This window comes from Rutidosis leptorrhynchoides, chromosome 5, assembly GCF_046630445.1.
Source record: "Rutidosis leptorrhynchoides isolate AG116_Rl617_1_P2 chromosome 5, CSIRO_AGI_Rlap_v1, whole genome shotgun sequence".
Lineage (NCBI taxonomy): Eukaryota > Viridiplantae > Streptophyta > Magnoliopsida > Asterales > Asteraceae > Rutidosis > Rutidosis leptorrhynchoides.
The window spans coordinates 178,512,180-178,525,437 of NC_092337.1; positions in this window are offsets into that span (position 1 = coordinate 178,512,180).

Below are 13,258 nucleotides of genomic sequence, written 5' to 3' on the forward strand. Positions count from 1 at the left end.
TTTCATTACAAAATTGCCAAGGACTGCAAGTGGTTATGATACTATTTGGGTAATAGTTGATCGTCTCACCAAGTCAGCACACTTCCTGCCAATAAGAGAAGATGACAAGATGGAGAAGTTAGCACGACTGTATTTGAAGGAAGTCATCTCCAGACATGGAATACCAATCTCTATTATCTCTGATAGGGATGGCAGATTTATTTCAAGATTCTGGCAGACATTACAGCAAGCATTAGGAACTCGTCTAGACATGAGTACCGCCTATCATCCACAAACTGATGGGCAGAGCAAAAGGACGATACAAACGCTTGAAGACATGCTACGAGCTTGTGTTATTGATTTCGGAAACAGTTGGGATCGACATCTACCGTTAGCAGAATTTTCCTACAACAACAGCTACCATTCAAGCATTGAGATGGCGCCGTTTGAAGCACTTTATGGTAGAAAGTGCAGGTCTCCGATTTGTTGGAGTGAAGTGGGGGATAGACAGATTACGGGTCCGGAGATAATACAAGAAACTACCGAGAAAATCATTCAAATTCAACAAAGATTGAAAACCGCCCAGAGTCGACAAAAGAGCTACGCGGACAGTAAAAGAAAAGATATAGAGTTTGAAATTGGAGAAATGGTCATGCTTAAGGTTTCACCTTGGAAAGGCGTTGTTCGATTTGGTAAACGGGGGAAACTAAATTCAAGGTACATTGGACCATTCAAGATTATATATCGTGTCGGATCAGTAGCTTACCAACTGGAGCTACCTCAACAACTCGCGGCTATACATAACACTTTCCACGTCTCAAATTTGAAGAAATGTTTTGCCAAAGAAGATCTCACTATTCCGTTGGACGAAATCCAAATCAATGAAAAACTTCAATTCATTGAAGAACCCGTCGAAATAATGGATCGTGAGGTTAAGAGACTTAAACAAAATAAGATACCGATTGTTAAGGTTCGATGGAATGCTCGTAGAGGACCCGAGTTCACCTGGGAGCGTGAAGATCAAATGAAGAAGAAATACCCGTATTTATTTCCAGAAGATACGTCAACACCTCCAACTGCTTAAAATTTTGGGACGAAATTTATTTAACGGGTAGGTACTGTAGTGACCCGAACTTTTCCACGTTTATATATATATATATATATATATATATATATATATATATATATATATATATATATATATATATATATATATATATATATATATATATATATATATATATATATATATATATATATATTAAATGAAATTGTTATTTACATGATTAAGTGTTTCCAACATGTTAAGCAATCAAACTTGTTAAGACTTGATTAATTGAAATAGGTTTCATATAGACAATTGACCACCCAAGTTGACCGGTGATTCACGAATGTTAAAACTTGTAAAAACTATACGATGACATATATATGATTATATATATAGTTAACATGATTTTATTATAAGTATGTATCTCATTAGGTATTTTAACAATGAGTTATATACATAAAAATGAGACTATTAATTTAAGAAACTCGAAAACGATATATATATATAACGATTATCGTTATAACAACGTCTTACTAGGTACATATGAATCATATTAAGATATTGATACACTTGGTTAATTATGTTAAATGATAAGTAAATATATTATTAAGTGTATTAACAATGAAATACATATGTAAAAATAAGACTACTAACTTAATGATTTCGAAACGAGACATATATGTAACGATTATCGTTGTAACGACATTTAACTGTATATACATCATACTAAGATATATTATATATCATAATATCATGATAATATAACAATTTAACATCTCATTTGTTATAATAAACAATGGGTTAACAACATTCAAAAAGATCGTTAACCTAAAGGTTTCATTACAACATTTACATGTAACGACTAACGATGACTTAACGACTCAGTTAAAATGTATATACATGTAGTGTTTTAATATGTATTCATACACTTTTGAAAGACTTCAAGACACTTATCAAAATACTTCTACTTAACAAAAATGCTTACAATTACATCCTCGTTCAGTTTCATCAACAATTCTACTCGTATGCACCCGTATTCGTACTCGTACAATACACAGCTTTTAGATGTATGTACTATTGGTATATACACTCCAATGATCAGCTCTTAGCAGCCCATGTGAGTCACCTAACACATTTGGGAACCATCATTTGGCAACTAGCATGAAATATCTCATAAAATTACAAAAACATGAGTAATCATTCATGACTTATTTACATGAAAACAAAATTACATATCCTTTATATCTAATCCATACACCAATGACCAAAAACACCTACAAACACTTTCATTCTTTAATTTTCTTCATCTAATTGATCTCTCTCAAGTTCTATCTTCAAGTTCTAAGTGTTCTTCATAAATTCCAAAAGTTCTAGTTTCATAAAATCAAGAATACTTCTAAGATTGCAAGACATACTTTCACTTTGAGTTTAATCAAGAATAGTCATTTCCGTCGAAAGAATGACATCTTGATGACTGTTTTGAAAAATATACTTTCACTTTGAGTTTAACCATGATTTTTGGATATGGTTTCATGTTCATAAGAAAAATCATTTTCCCAGAAGTATAGCTTTTAAATCAAAGTTTTTCATAGTTTTTAATTATCAAACCAAAACAGCCCCCGGTTGTAACTACGACGGCGTAAATCAGTTTTTATGGTGTTTATCGTGTTTCTGGGTTTTAAATCATTAAGTTAGCATATCATATAGATATAGATCATGTGTATAGTTGATTTTAAAAGTGTAGTTAGAAGGATTAACTTTATTTGCGAACAAGTTTAGAATTAACTAAACTATGTTCTAGTGATTACTAGTTTACCACTTCGAATATGATAGCTTTTTATGTATGAATCAAATGATATTATGAACATCATTTCTACCTTAAGTTCCTTGGATAAACCTACTGGAAAAGAGAAAAATGGATCTAGCTTCAATGGATCCTTGGATGGCTCGAAGTTCTTGAAGCAGAATCATGACACGAAAACAAGTTCAAGTAAGATCATCACTTGAAATAAGATTGTTATAGTTATAGAAATTGAACCAAAGTTTGAATATGATTATTACCTTGTATTAGAATGATAACCTACTGTAATAAAAAAAGATTTCTTGAGGTTGGATGATCACCTTACAAGATTGGAAGTGAGCTAGCAAACTTGAAAGTATTCTTGATTTTATGTAACTAAAACTTGTAGAATTTATGAAGAACACTTAGAACTTGAAGTTAGAACTTGAGAGAGATCAATTAGATGAATAAAATTGAAGAATGAAAGTGTTTTTAGGTGTTTTTGGTCGTTGGTATATGGATTAGATATAAAGGATATGTAATTTTGTTTTCATGTAAATAAGTCATGAATGATTACTCATATTCTTGAAATTTTATGAGATATTTCATGCTTGTTGCCAAATGATGGTTCCCACATGTGTTAGGTGACTCACATGGGCTGCTAAGAGCTGATAATTGGAGTGTATATACCAATAGTACATACATCTAAAAGCTGTGTATTGTACGAGTACGAATACGGGTGCATACGAGTAGAATTGTTGATGAAACTGAACGAGGATGTAATTGTAAGCATTTTTGTTAAGTAGAAGTATTTTGATAAGTGTCTTGAAGTCTTTCAAAAGTGTATGAATACATATTAAAACACTACATGTATATACATTTTAACTGAGTCGTTAAGTCATCGTTAATCGTTACATGTAAGTGTTGTTTTGAGACCTTTAGGTTAACGATCTTGTTAAATGTTGTTAACCCAAAGTTTATAATATCAAATGAGATTTTAAATTATTATATTATCATGATATTATGATATATTAATATATCTTAATATGATATATACATTTAAATGTCCTTACAACGATAATCGTTACATATATGTCTCGTTTCGAAATCCTTAAGTTAGTAGTCTTGTTTTTACTTATGTAGTTCATTGTTACTACACTTAATGATATATTTAATTATTATATTATCATGTTATATATAATATAACAATGTATTAATATGCTTCATATATATTTAGTAAGACGTGGTTATAACGATAATCCTTATATGTATCGTTTCGAGTTTCATACGTCAATAGTCTCCTTTTTAAGTATATAACTTGTTGTTACTATTTTTAATGAGATACTTGATGATCATTATATCATTTTAAACATATATATTTATTCATTTATGTATCATCATGTCATATACAACTTATAGTGTTCGTGAATCATTGGTCAAACTGGGTAATCAGACGTTTACAAAATTTCCGTTTCAATTAACCAAGTCTTAACAAGTTTGATTGCTTAACATGTTGGAAACATTTAATCATGTAAATATAGTTTTCATTAAACATATAATCATAGAAAGGTTCGGAAAAGTCCGGGTCACTACAAATTCCATGTCCATTTTTCCAGAATTCGACATAATCACAGATTCATCATAAAAACTTCAATCAATCATATCTTAATCATACGGAAACGAAAATACGCAAATCCAAAGCCTAAAATTATTAATTTTTTGAGAGGATTTCAATTATATCATAATATTTAACATTTAAGAAAGCCAAGTTTCTGTAACCACACAAATCAAATTCGGGATTAACCCTAATCACATCAAACGATCAAATTAACGCGAGTAATTAACAATAACGTATATAGATTTGAGCAATTGACAACTTACGCTATCAAACTACATCAAAATCAGTTTTTTAGAAATTAGGGTTCATGTGATTATACCTTCGATCAACAAATCATTTATACCATCGCGTAGAGGGTGATGTGAATTGCAATCTTCATGTTTGAGGTTTAATCTAAAAGTTAAAAATTGATGGTGGATTGTATGTGTGTGTGTCATCGATTGGGAGGAAGAAGGAGGGAAGAAAAGTCGACTGATATGCTTCTTAGGGTTATGTCCAGTAGTTTACACACTAAGTAAGTATTAGTTAGGGCTTAATTAACATGCACTAGTATCAAATAAGCCCAAGATAGAAAATTAAGGAGGGAGTGGGGTCCAATCGACCGAATGGCCCAATAGGGGTATTCCCAGGCTCGTGTTTTGCAATTACTTGTACTCGTGGTCCGTTTCAAGTGCCGTTTAGACGTACCGAAGGCCCGAAACGCTAAACCGATCGTTAGAACGCAACCAAACGTTTAATTTATTAAAAATTCAATAAATTAAATATTTTTAAAAAGTTAATAATTATTAAAATAATTATTAAAATAAACCCGAGCGTTTCGTTGCTCAAAAAGCAGTTATTCAACCCGTAACGTTCTTATCGTATTTCTTTATCTGAAATATTTATTCGAATTAATACTAACCCATATTAATTATCGTAACCCTCCAAGGATCAAGTACGTATTTAATACACATAAATACATAAAGTCAAGTAATCGTCCTTAAATAAACTAACAGAAGGTTAACGGAAGTAACGGAAAAAAGCAGGGTTGTTACATTACCCACCTGTTATTGAAAATATCGTCCTGAAATTTTAGTGCTCGTCCGCTGAAGAAGTTTCCTCGGGAAACAGTTGCGGGTACTTCAGTCTCATCTGGTCTTCATGCTCCCACATGAACTCTGGTCCTCTTCTCGCGTTCCACCGAACTTTAACGATAGGAATTTTGCTTTGCTTCAACTGTTTGACCACACGGCCCAAGATTTCGACAGGTTCTTCAATGAAATGAAGTTTGTCATCGATACGCAGTTCCTTTAATGGAATAATCAAATTCTCATTGGCTAGGCACTTCTTTAGGTTGGATACATGAAAAACGTCGTGTATACCACTGAGTGCTTATGGTAGTTCCAATCTGTAAGCCACCAGTCCAACCCTTTCGGTTATCTTGAATGGTCCAACATATCTAGGACTCAGTTCACCTCGTTTTCCAAACCGTACGACACACTTCCAAGGTGATACCTTAAGCATAACTTTGTCACTAACTTGGAATTCTATGTCCTTCCGTTTAATATCGACATAACTCTTTTGATGACTCCGAGCCATTCTCAATCGTTCCTGTATCTGTAGGACTTTCTTCGTTATCTCCTGAATAATCTCAGGACCTATCAACTGACTATCCCCCAATTCACTCCAACAAACGGGAGATCTAAATTTCGTTCCTTATAACCCTTCGAAAGGTGCAGCTTTAATGCTCGCATGGTAGCTGTTATTGTATGAGAACTCAGTTAGTGGTAAGTACTTATCCCATCCGTTTCCAAAATCAATGACACATGCTCGCAACATGTCCTCAAAAGTCTGAATAGTTCGTTCGCTCTGGCCATCTGTCTGAGGGTGATATGTTGTACTCATATCTAAACGGGTCCCCATTGCATTCTGTAATGATTGCCAAAACCTGGAAGTGAATTTGCTATCGCGATCGGATATAATGGATATAGGCACTCCATGCCTGGAGACGACTTCCTTAATGTAGATCTGAGCCAACTTCTCCATTTTATCAGTTTCTCTCATCGGTAAGAAGTGTGCAGACTTGGTGAGACGATCCACGATAACCCAAAGAGTATCATAACCTCCCACTGTCCTCAGTAGTTTCGTAATGATGTCCATTGTAATACCTTCCCACTTCTACTGGAGAATCTCTGGTTGAGTTAGTAACCCTGATGGCTTCTGATGTTCAGCCTTGACCTTAGCACAAGTCAAGCACTTTCCAACATAGGTAGCAATGTCAGCTCTCAAATTTGGCCACCAATAAAATGCTTTCAAATATTGGTACATCTTATCTGATCCCGGATGAATTGAGTACCTTGACTTGTGTGCTTCCTCCAACACTAGTTCACTCAATCCACCAAACTTTAGTACCCAGATTCGATTAGCAAAGTACCGTGTTCCGTCCTCCTTGATGTCAAATTTCTTATCCATTCCTCTGAGAAATTCAACATTGACATTTTCTTGCTTCACGGCCTCTCGTTGTGCTTCGCGGATTTGTGATGTGAGATTCGTACGGACAACTATGTTAAGAGCCTTAACCCTGAGGGGTTTCTCTCGCTCTTTTCTGCTTAAAGCATCCGTGACAACATTCACCTTGCCCGGATGGTATTGAACTTCGCAGTTATAATCGTTAAGTAGTTCCATCCAATGTCGTTGTCTCATGTTGAGCTTTTATGATCAAGTGTGTACTGTAAATTCTTATGATCGGCGAAGATAGTAAACTTGGTCCCATACAGGTAGTGTCTCCACATCTTAAGTGCAAAGACAACAGCTCCTTGTTCAAGGTCGTGCGTAGTGTAGTTCTGCTCGTGAATCTTTAACTGATGTGATCCATAAGCAATAACCTTATTTCGTTGCATAAGCACGCGACCCATGCCTTGACGTGAGGCATCACAATAAACAACAAAATTATCACTTCCCTCGGGTAGAGACAATATCGGTGCAGTTGTTAACTTCTCTTTCAACAACTGAAATGCAGTTTCTTGCGGTTCTGACCACTCATACTTCCTGCCCTTATAAGTCAACGCGGTTAGTGGTCAGGCAATCTTAGAGAATCCTTCAATGAATCTCTTATAGTAACCAGCTAGACCCAAAAATTGCCGAATCTGAGTTGGCATCTTTGGAGTTTCCCAATTCTTAACTGTCTCAATCTTTGCTGGATCGACCTGTATTCCATTGGCTCCTACAACATAGCCAAGAAATTGTACCTATGGTAACTAAAAGTCACACTTAGAGAACCTTGCATACAACTGCTCTTTTCTAAGCATGGTCAATATCGATCGTAGATGCTGTTCGTGCTCTTCCTTGTTCTTGGAGTACACCAATATATCATCAATAAACACAATGACAAATTTATCTAGGTATGGCTTACACACATGGTTCATGAGGTCCATGAACACTGCTGGTGCATTCATCAAACCAAACAGCATCACTGTAAACTCATAATGTCCATAACGTGTTCTAAATGCTGTCTTCGGGACATCAGCTTCTTTGACTCTCAATTGGTGATACCCGGATCTCAAATCAATCTTAGAATAACAACTAGATCCCTGCAGCTAATCAAATAAGTCATCAATCCTTGGTAGCGGATACCGATTCTTGATTGTCAACTTGTTCAATTCTCTGTAGTCAATACACAATCTCATCGACCCATCCTTCTTCTTAACAAACAAGACTGGAGCTCCAACTCAGAAATTCATGGTTATGTGACCCACCTTCTAGTACCTTTCACATTAAGGCATTACAACCCTGATGTTCTTCGTCATGGGAAGCTCTTGTAGTTATAAAGGTGCAAGTCTGTATACTGTATGCGTAACGGGTGCAGCTGTTGACAACAAATCAATCCAAAATTTGACTTCACGGTGGGGTGGATGTGTAACCTCAGGGCAATCTCTAATAGTTGGGAAATATTCAGGTCTCTTAAATGTCGGCTCATCTTTACTCACATGTGCCAGAATTGCGAGACATTCTCATCTCATGTACTTCTGGACCTTCGAGTAATTAGTGTAACATGACGGTGTACTGATCTCTTCTTCGTACACTATTATCGTCGGTGAAAGAAATTCGAATAGTCTTCTGGTCATAGCTACCTCGGTTGTATCGTCAGATAACTAGTTTGTTTCAACCACTAAGTTAAAACTTCCCATTTTAATAGTTTTATAGAGTACACGTTGTCTAAGGAAGGTACAGGGTTATAAACGTTGTGACCAAATTCTCTAGCGTTAAAGCTTCTCTCAGCACCGGTGTTGACAGCATATATAAACATTATGGTTGATGAGCAAGAAGGTGATGAATTTCATGGAAAAAGAAAATGAACAAGGTGTAATGGCAACTCAAACAAAATCTGATATTTAATCGAAAAGGGTTGGTGCAAACTCCCAGGCGTGTGTCTCGCAGGAAACAGATGAAGTGTGGTTCCCGTCGATGTGTTCAAAGTTGGTTGGTAATGTTTATGGGTATAATGAAAATGATTGCCGCTTAAGAATAGTACGTTGGAACAGAATGAGGAGGGATATGGTAATGAGTTGTATTACTAGTAGCAATGAGTGATGACATTAGCGATAAGTAGCGATGGGTTGTGATAAGCAGTGATGATAGTAGTGATGTATAAGTTGTTAGATCGCATGCTCGCATCATAAGTATATATACACATGTATACCAATTGTACCCAATAAGGCATAATAGTTATCATTCGGTAGACTCGTGTTGGAAAACAAAATCATGAACGGCAAGTGGCTGAATGATTGGTAAGTTGGAAGTCGGGTAGACAATATCTACTATGTATTGTGCGGGCTGTTATCAGGAATTCCTCCTCTGAAGACGTATCGAGAATGAGATGTGATGCACGGTAGCGAGTAGTAAAACGTGGAGGTGTTAGTAGTGACGAGTAGTACTTAGTAGTGGTAAGTAGTAATGAGTAGTATTGAGTAGTAGCAAGTAGCAAGGGGTAGCGGTAAGTAGTATTTAGTAATGACAAGCAGTGAGAAGTAGTGATCAGTCATGACTAGCAGTCAGAGGTAGCATTGAGTAGTAGTTAGCAGCGATAAATAGTACTGAGTAGTGGTATGAGATGACGAGTGTGTTCAAGTAGTGTCTTAGTAGCGACAAATAGTGATCGGTGGTGACAGACAGTGTCGAGCAGTGATGAGTTGGGTCAAGATTACTAGTTACTTACAAGTTATATTAACAATTAATTTGCACATGGTAAGTTTCTTCTCACATTTGAGATTACACGGTTTGTTTTCAAAACGTTGTTTATCCAAGTAACCTACCCGACTCGGCCCCAATTCCCTATTTTGCGATGTCAGAACTTCTATATGAGTTACCGTAATTTAATCCCGGTCATTACATTACGCTATCTCACATTTCCATTCGACATCACTCCATGAGTTCAAGATGGCGTAGTCAACTTAATTCAGTTAAATATCGCGTCGCGTGTACGTATGCGATTTGTAGTATAGCATTTAGTTCAAGTCGATATCATATGGGTATAAGGTGTATATGTACGTGATGTAAGGTGTATCCCTACATGTAGTATTGTGAAGCAAATAGTGCAAGTATGGGGTATAAAAGTCATCCAAGACATACGGCTATAGACTAGACTTCACTAATGCGCCCTACGGTTAGACACACTAATGTATCCTAGTTCCCTATAGCCAAAGCTTTGATACCATATGTAACACCCCGTCAAAAATCCCTTTAACGAAATGTTAACTCTGGTCCCAGTGCTTGGCTTGACTTCTACGTAACAGCAATATTCTACAGCGGAAGCAATTAATACCTGAGAATAAAACACGCAAAACGGATCAACAATAATGTTGAGTGAATCTACAGGTTTTAGGTAAACAATACAGTATGTTTAAGAAATAATATTTCAAAAACGTTTATTAGTGGAAGACCACCAAGGTTTAATGTTAAAAGTTTGTAAACAACTCCGTGTCCCGTTTTAAAAGTTCGTTGACACTACCATGTCAAACTTCAATCATTTGTTAGTAAACCACAATTTAAATAATGTAGTATAGTATCTGAAAAACAGTTATCAGAAAATAGTTTAAGTTCCTTGACCACAAGATTTTACAGGTACAACTCCATGTTGCAAAACGTTTGCATAATCTGAGCACCTGAATACTAGCAATGACCCGAGTATAGAAACCACTATACCCGCCTTTACCTTATAAAATGTTATACACTTGTTCGAGTGTATCTAATGTTCAAAGTAAATGCACCACAGTTAATATCGTAGGGTGAGGTTGTCAACCTAACGGATCCGTCCATCTAAATTGTGCTTACACCGATGGTATTAAAAGTATTCAAGCTAGAGGCTTTGTGAACAACTCAATATGCATATATAGTACTCGTGTCAATACAAAAGCATTTGATAATGTAAGTACAATAGCGTATATTCTCATCCCTGAAAACATGTAAAAAGTGGGACTGTAGACTCACCTTTGAATAAGCTCGGATGACAGACAAAACTTGTATGAATTATAACCGAGTAATTCAACCTAAGTATACGTATTTAGGTTGGTTAATAAATATGTCTTAAACAAGTGTGGCTTCATAGTATAAGTTGTCTAATTGCTCGACTCGACGCGTTTCAAAGTAAAAGTCAACATATAGTCAACCAGATCATGCAAGTCAACCGAAGTCAACCGAAAGTCAAACTTGGTCAAAGTAGTCAACCTAAGTCAACATCAGTAGGTTCATATCAAATGTTGGTCAACATGTCAAGTCTAAGTCAAACAACACATTTTAGGTCATAACAGATCAATTTCACAATTTCAGTTTATCGTTGCGCACAAAGTTCATGTACATGTAGCATACTTAGCATATTATCTCATAGTACACAATTCAAGTAAACATGGAAAACTCCAGATCTTAATTATACTCAAAATCAATTCCAAAAAGTCTGGCCAGGGTCTTATACGATAATTAAAAGTCAGGAATCAGAAGGGGTACATTTATGGTTTGCCAAGTCAGTTTCTGACCGCGCACTGATTTCGTTTTGGCAATAACTGGAGCTAGGGATATGAAATTGACACAAGGTTAGTGGTCATAGTTCAAGGACAAGTTAAACTAACACATAAAAAAATTTGAGCAATTTCTGTTTAGCCAATTTGTACAGTTTATTCGTGCAAGTTGAATGTTCAGTTTTCAGCTCAATCCAGAAGTTACACAAAGTATGGCTCTATTGTGCCCAATGAATAAGGTTTCGGAGGTTGAAATAAACTAGCCATATACCACATAACATATAACGATTCATATTCTAGAAGCATACATTCTATTTCAATAAACTCAAATAACAGAGTATAACACAGAGAGCAAGTTGCAGATTCGATTCTAGTTTAGCTAGCCACATTCGCATGCAATTATCCGAAGATCAAGATACAATTAGACTATGATATCTACATGAAAGGAGAAGTACTTTTTGTGTAATTTTCAAATATGTAAAGCTTTAATCACAAAAGTCAACAAATGTTATCATAAAAGGCTGTTTTCATGAAAGTGCTGTATAATTTCACTTTTACACTAAATCAAGCATATCTCGGGTTATACATAAGCAAACGACATGATATCCTAGTGTAACTTAAGTTTTTTTAAGTCTTCTATCCATTTATGATCAGTTTATAAATCAATTCCTTGTCCATTTTTCCAGAATTCGACATAATCACATATTCATCATAAAAACTTCAATCAATCATATCTTAATCATACAGAAACGAAAATACGCAAATCCAAAGCCTAAAATTATTAATTTTTCAAGAGGATTTCAATTATATCATAATATTTAACATTCAAGAAAGCCAAGTTTCTGTAACCACACAAATCAAATTCGGGATTAACCCTAATCACATCAAACGATCAAATTAACGCGAGTAATTAACAATAACGTATATAGATTTGAGCAATTGACAACTTACACTATCAAACTACATCAAAATCAGATTTTTAGAAATTAGGTTTCATGTGATTATACCTTTGATCAACAAATCGTTTATACCATCGCGTAGAGGGTGATGTGAATTGCAATCTTCGTATTTGAGGTTTAATCTAAAAGTTAAAAATTGATGGTGGATTGTATGTGTGTGTGTCATCGATTGGGAGGAAGAAGGAGGGAAGAAAAGTTGACTGCTATGCTTCTTAGGGTTATGTCCAGTAGTTTACACACTAAGTAAGTATTAGTTAAGGCTTAATTAACATGCACTAGTATCAAATAAGCCCAAGATAGAAACTTAAGGAGGGAGTGGGGTCCAATCGACTGAATGGCCTAATAGGGGTATTCCCGGGCTCGCGTTTTGCAATTCCTTGTACTCGTGGTCCGTTTCAAGTGCCGTTTAGACGTACCGAAGGCCCGAGATGCTAAACCGATCGTTAAAACGCAACCAAACGTTTAATTTATTAAAAATCCAATAAATTAAATATTTTTAAAAAGTTAATAATTATTAAAATAATTATTAAAATAAACTCGAGTGTTTCGTTGTTCAAAAAGCAGTTATTCAACCCGTAACGTTCTTATCGTATTTCTTTATCTGAAATATTTATTCAAATTAATACTAACCCATATTAATTATCGTAACCCTCCAAGATTCAAGTACGTATTTAATACACATAAATACATAAAGTTAAGTAATCGTCGTTAAATAAACTAACAGAAGGTTAACGAAAGTAACGGAAAAAAGAAGGGTTGTTACACTTATGATATGATTTAAAATCTATTATTAATTAATAATACTTATAGTATGACTAATATTTAATTAATTAATTAAATAATTATGTTATATTAATTACATCATTTAAACTTATATTAACTTTA